The 6,336-nt window shown below is 36.6% G+C and overlaps 1 long non-coding RNA gene across 1 annotated transcript in view; it reads right to left on the bottom strand.

The window, feature by feature from the left end:
• Positions 1-2,557: 2,557 nt before the first annotated feature.
• The window catches only part of LOC133695773 (uncharacterized), a 49,881-nt gene continuing 46,102 nt past the window's right edge, over positions 2,558-6,336 (bottom strand). The window contains exons 2-3 of the long non-coding RNA XR_009842538.1: positions 3,260-3,339; positions 2,558-2,680 (exon numbers count right to left, since the gene is read on the bottom strand). This is a non-coding gene — a long non-coding RNA (uncharacterized LOC133695773). The remainder of the gene's footprint in view (positions 2,681-3,259; positions 3,340-6,336) is intronic.

The raw sequence follows: 6,336 nt of genomic DNA, 5'->3' as shown, positions 1-6,336 counted from the left end.
ACATGTAATATCCCATATCGGCGGGTGAGGAGTTGGTAGTTGGTCTTATTAGTAATGCTGGTGTTAACTTGTCATACGCGTTTTGGGACGTCAGGCTCAAAGATGGGTTTGCGTCACCAGGAACAAAACCATGAGGACGGTAAGGCCCATAGCGGACAATATATGATAGGTTGGGTCGGGCTGTTATATTTTGGTATCAGAACTCAAGTTGCTATTCCGGGGACAGGAATAATTATATGATTTTGAAATGTGTTTCAGGATGGTAAGAACAAGGCAAGGAGTCAGGACTAATCCATCCCCAGTTCGGGGAAGTGATTAGAGTTTTCATAATGAAAGTGATCTAGATTGGGATCCCTTGGCAGACACCTCCTCTTATATACCTGCAACATCAGTGTACTCTGAAAGGGGCAAGTTAGTGAGACTTTGAGATGACTCGTTGTCATGTCAGGTAGATGTATCAATGCCCGAGGTATCAAACAGGCAGGGGGGAGATAATATATCCCCACTAGTGACACCGGTAGCTAGGTCAAACCCATTTTCAGATCCTACTTTTCTGAAATATATAGTGAGAGTTGTAGCAGTAGGAATGGTAGCGGGAGCCTCCAGTACAACTCCTAGATCAGGGGGAGTAGTCACCATAGTGCAGTTGGTGAAAGCTATGAGAGGAGATTTCAGGACTTAACAGTTTTTGCCTTAACTTACCTTCCCACAGAGCGCCACAGGGTGGAGAGGTTCTATGATGGACTGAGGCAGGAACTGAGGATGGTATTGATAGCCATGTAGTTTTAGTCTGTGCAGGAATCGGTACGGGCTGCTTAAGCTATAGAGAGGGTAATTGATTAGTACTTAAAAGTGCATTTTTATCAAGGTTTTATATCATCATTTTGCACTTGAAGTATCAATAACTCCTTAACTAAAGCATGTTTTATAATAACATATCTAATTATATAAAATACCTTTAATTTATGGTAAATGTTCATCTTAAATGCAGGCCTATCACATAAATGAAAGAATTGATTGATGAGTTGAAGTACTGAAATTGAAAGGACAAAAAGATGGCCAAAGAGATGCTGGTGCAGTCCAAACTGGAACACAGTTCGGTAATTGGGTCATATCTGGAGTTGTAGATCTTGGATTTAGGTCCATTTTATATGGATGGAAAGATAAGACATAGGCCTACAACTTTCATGTGGAGCCCAAGATTTAACAAGGCCGTTTTCAAGTCCAAATTGTAGCAATAAAGAAGAAGTCTGAATCTGTCCTGCAGCCCAGACATTGTTCAGTGTTCAGCCTATATCTCGAGTTTTAGAAGTCCAAATGATCTCAACTTTTTACCCTGGAAAGATGAGACAATTTCCTAGAACTTTCATGATTGAAGTCTGTTCAAATTATGACGTTATCAATGACGTTTTTGGCAGACAAGAAGATAAGAATTGTCACCAAGTCAAGAGGTGGCCACCCATTCATCAATTAGTCAACAAATCAATAGTTCCAAATTTTGGCCTATAAAAGGAGGCATTTGCGATGTATTTAGGTATCTTGGTGTTCAGATCAAGATCATGCTCTTGCTTTCTCTCTTTGTATTGCTTATGCTTTTCTTTCATTAATATCAAGTTTATGCCTTTCATTTCCTTTCCTTTACTTAGTTAACTTTTATCTTACTTATGTTCTTATCTTGTTTATTTATGTTTCTTTCTTTCATTATGTCTAGCTAAGTTAATTATGTCAAGGTGAAAAGGTTACACTAATGGTGTAAGAATAAGTATAATATAAACTTAACATGGACCTTAATGTTGGATACTAACATGCTTTATATTTGTTATCTTGTTCACTTTTAATACTTTGCTTGTTAAATGGTTAATCTAGATTTATGTTGTATAACACTTGGTACAACAAATACTTGACACTTTCATAGCCCATACTGTATGGTATAACCGACACCTGAGCTATGAAAGGAACTTGATTTGTTGTTAACATAAGTTATAATCATGAATGCCTGACAACATTTACAAGTATTAGCATTATTCGAATAAGATAACTAATGTAATCATGTTAACAATTTATAATCTGATTGGAACCTCCTTTGTGTGTGGTTTCCAATTGAATAATAAGAGTTTATACTATACTTGTTTGAAGTACCATTAGTGGATCCTCTAACCTTGACATTTGTTGTTATCGTTGTTTAATCCTTACGTTAATCTTCCATCTCAAAGTTCTCATCAACTTCTTCTTCATCATCTTTATTATTGTCATTATTAATAGTATTATTGGTACTATTACTAGTATTACTACTACTACTACTATTATTGTTGTTGTTGTTACTATTGTTGTTGTATTATTGTTGCTTATAATTTATACAAGTAACCTCCTTGTGGTTCGACCCCGGTTGTCACGACCCGAGTCCCCGGATCCATGACCGGCACATAGGCAAGGTTCCCCTCCAAGGTTCCATACCTATGTGAACCCAAACTTACACACAAACTTATCCTAACTGAATCAGAGTTCAACGCAGCACTAATAACAAAATCAGCTTTATAATATAATTGAATTGTCTTAATACAAGAGTTTATATAAGTTCAGAGTTTTGGAGCACTAACTAGACACAAAGAAAAGGTACAAAGTACAACCAAAAAGCAGGTTCTGAAGGTCCAACAAAATGACCTGCTATCAAGCTATAAGCCTGAAAAGGATAAATAATGAGATGGTGAGTTCAACAACTCAGTGAGTAGATAACGTTCAATATACGCACACGAGGTAATAAAATAATGAGAAATATATATACAAGTATGGCTTTAGGTTCTCAAATTGGCCATAACAAGAATGTCATATGGTAAAACTCGTCAGAAAAATCAAAATGCAATGAGCATGAGGCTCCGTACTGTGGGATGATCAGTCCACACAGGTTGGTGACTCCCCCGACCAACTAGGGTTCAGATACGATGTGCACAAAGACTAACACTACCCTGTTAGCATGGGTATTCTGACTGACATACCATAGGTTCATAATCATAATCTAACAAACATATTCATATCTCAAAGCTCAACTCATGACATCAATCAAATGAGGAGCTATCAATTCAGAAGTCAATTTAAAATATATGTTGGTTCATATCAAGAATTCAGATTCAATAATTGATAATGCTTTATCAAAACAAGGATAATAATCAACATATATATTATCAAGAAGCATGATCCAATTCATATTAACAAATCAAATATTTGTAATATTTCTCATGCATATGGAAAATTATCCACTCACCTGACTCGAAAGCAACAAAACTCAAAGCTGATATCGAAGAAAATCCTACTGACGTTCCGCCGGTAGAATATCAGGATTATCTAAATATAAAGGAGACATATTTAAGAATGACTCAAAAGAATATATATATAACCTATTTAATACACTTAACTAATGGTGTATTCCGTAACCCTATATGTTTTTGAACTAACTAGTTATTTTTCCTAAAAACCCAACATTTAACGGTTTTCCCGAAATCTAATTCATAATAAAACAATTAATAAAATTGGTAATAATTCACTAAATAACCCTCAATTATTCATCAAACCAATCTTAAAAAGGTAATATTACAGCTAGGGACTAATCTATAATTTATCATATTCTTAAGGGTTAAATTGCAACTTTTGTCAAATTGGAGAACCAAACTAAAATTTATCATAAATCCATGAATATACTGAAATTATGTCCATAATTCATCCTCATTTCTGTCCAGATCATCTCATTATACTCCAGGGACCATTCTGGAATTTTACCAAATTTTTAGGGTCAAATTGTAATTTTTATCAAATTGGAGGACTAAATTGAAAGTGTTAAATTTTCATATCTATACAGTAATTCTGCCCATAATTCATATGTTATTCTGTTCAGAATCTCGAAATATGTCCCAGGGACCAATCTGTAATTTTCCAAAGTTTGGGGACTAAACTGTAATTTTCCAAAATTGAGGGACCAAATTGAATTTTCGCCATCTTCAACCTCCAATCCAGAATTTTAACAGAAACCTACTGTTCTCCCCTGATTTTTAACTCAAAATTCACCATTCAAACAAAACTATAACTTAACATCATCATCTTTCAATTCAATCTCTCAAAATCATCCAAATAATCAAATACCCACAATAATTAACCCTACAACATCCAAATTAACTCATCAATCAACCCAAAACATAAATTTTCAAAACCCTAACATTCATCAAAACTGAAATTAAAACTAAAGAAAACATATTATACACATTAAAGCATAATCTTACCCCTTTTTACTTATTTCCTCCAACTCGTTTCCTTTTTCCCTTATTTTCCCCTCTTTTCTCTTCTTCTTCTTTCTCACTTCACTCCTGCGGTTCTCTATTAAAATTTTACAGGTCTCTTCTTTTGTTTTTTTTCCTTCCTTTTTATATATATCATCTCTTTATACAATTACTACAATACCCCTCATTTAATTATACCCACTCTTTAAGCCATCAAGGGCTTTGTTGTATTTTCCTAACTCTTTTAATTCAAAACATTACAATCTCCCCACCTTATAAAAGTTTCGTCCTCGAAACTTAATAGAAAAGATTGAACACTTACCAAGATTATCGAAAAGATGAGGATACTCCTCACGCATCTTATCCTCGAGCTCCCAGGTCGCTTCCTCACGTGAATGACCTTTCCATTTCACTTTCACTGAAGCTATATCCTTCGACCTAAGCTTCCTCACTTGTCGATCGACTATAGCTTCTGGTTGCACCTCATAAACCATATCATCCCTTAATTCTATGGGATAAACCTCTAATACATGCGATGGATCTGACATATACTTCCTTAGCATGGAAACATGAAATACCGGATGAATAGCAGACAAGTTTGGTGGTAATGCTAACCTATAAGCAACCGCCCCAACTCTCTACAGAGTCTCATACGGTCCAATGAATCGAGGACTCAACTTGCTTTTCTTTCCAAACCTGAATACTCCTTTTGTCGGTGATACTTTTAAGAACACAATCACCCACTGAAAACTCTAAGTCACACCTTCTTTTATCTGCGTAACTCTTTTGTCTACTCTGAGCTGTTTGAAGCTTCTGTCTAATTACCTCTATCTTCTCTGAGGTAATCTGAATCAACTCCGGTCCCATTAGCCTCTTCTCACCAACCTCAAACCAACAAACCGGTGATCTACACTTCCGACCATACAAAGCCTCATAAGGTGCCATCTCTATGCTAGCCTCATAAGGTGCCATCTCTATGCTAGCCTGATAACTGTTGTTGTAAGCAAATTCCACTAATGGTAGGAACTTCAACCAACTCCAAAATCCATAACACAAGCCCTTAACATATCCTCCAAGATCTGAATAGTCCTCTCAGACTGACCATCTGTCTGAGGGTGAAAAGCTGTACTCAACTGCACTTTAGTACCCATTGCCTCTTGGAATTTCACCTAAAACCGCGATGTAAACTGTGGACCTCTATCAAACATTATTGAGATTGGCACTCCATGCAACCGTACAATCTCACTAATAAACAATTTCGCCACCTTTGCATATCCATAAGTAATCTTAACTGGCAGAAAATTGGCTGATTTTGTCAACCTGTCAACAATCACCCATATTGAATCATAACCCTCCTGACTCCTAGGCAATCCTGTCACAAAGTCCATTGTGATCCTTTCCCACTTCCATTCTGGAATCAACAATGGTTGCAACAATCCAGGAGGTTTCTGGTGTTCACCTTTTACCCTCTGACATGTCAAACACCTAGAAACAAAATCTGCTACATCAGCCTTCATCCTATTCCACCAATAACACACCTTAAGGTCTTTATACATCTTGATGGAACCTGGATGCATTGTGTAAACTGTTTGATGTGCCTCTACCATCAATTCTCTCCTCAGATCATCTACATCAGGTACACAAAGCCTATCCCTATATCTCAGCACATCATCATCACCTATCATAAAACCTGCAGCCTTACCCTGCTCAACCTCATTTCTGATCCTGAGTAGTGAATCATCTTTCTTCTGAGCTGCTTTTATCTTATCAAACAAATCTAACTTAACCTGAAAATGAGCAATCATTGCTCCAGCTTCACTAAGATCAAATCTGACTCCTTCATCCACTAACTCGTTCAGCTCCCTAATTAGAGGTCTTCGTACCTCCTGAATATGAGCTAAGCTCCCTGATGATTTTCTACTCAAAGCATCGGCAACTACATTTGCCTTACCCAGGTGGTAATGTATGGTACAATCATAATCCTTCAGCAGTTCCATCCATCTCCTCTGTCTCAAGTTTAGATCCCTCTGCTGAAAGATGTATTTCAAACTCTTGTGATCTGTAAAGATCT

This window comes from Populus nigra, chromosome 6, assembly GCF_951802175.1.
Source record: "Populus nigra chromosome 6, ddPopNigr1.1, whole genome shotgun sequence".
Lineage (NCBI taxonomy): Eukaryota > Viridiplantae > Streptophyta > Magnoliopsida > Malpighiales > Salicaceae > Populus > Populus nigra.
This window is presented reverse-complemented; position numbering and strand designations above follow the sequence as displayed.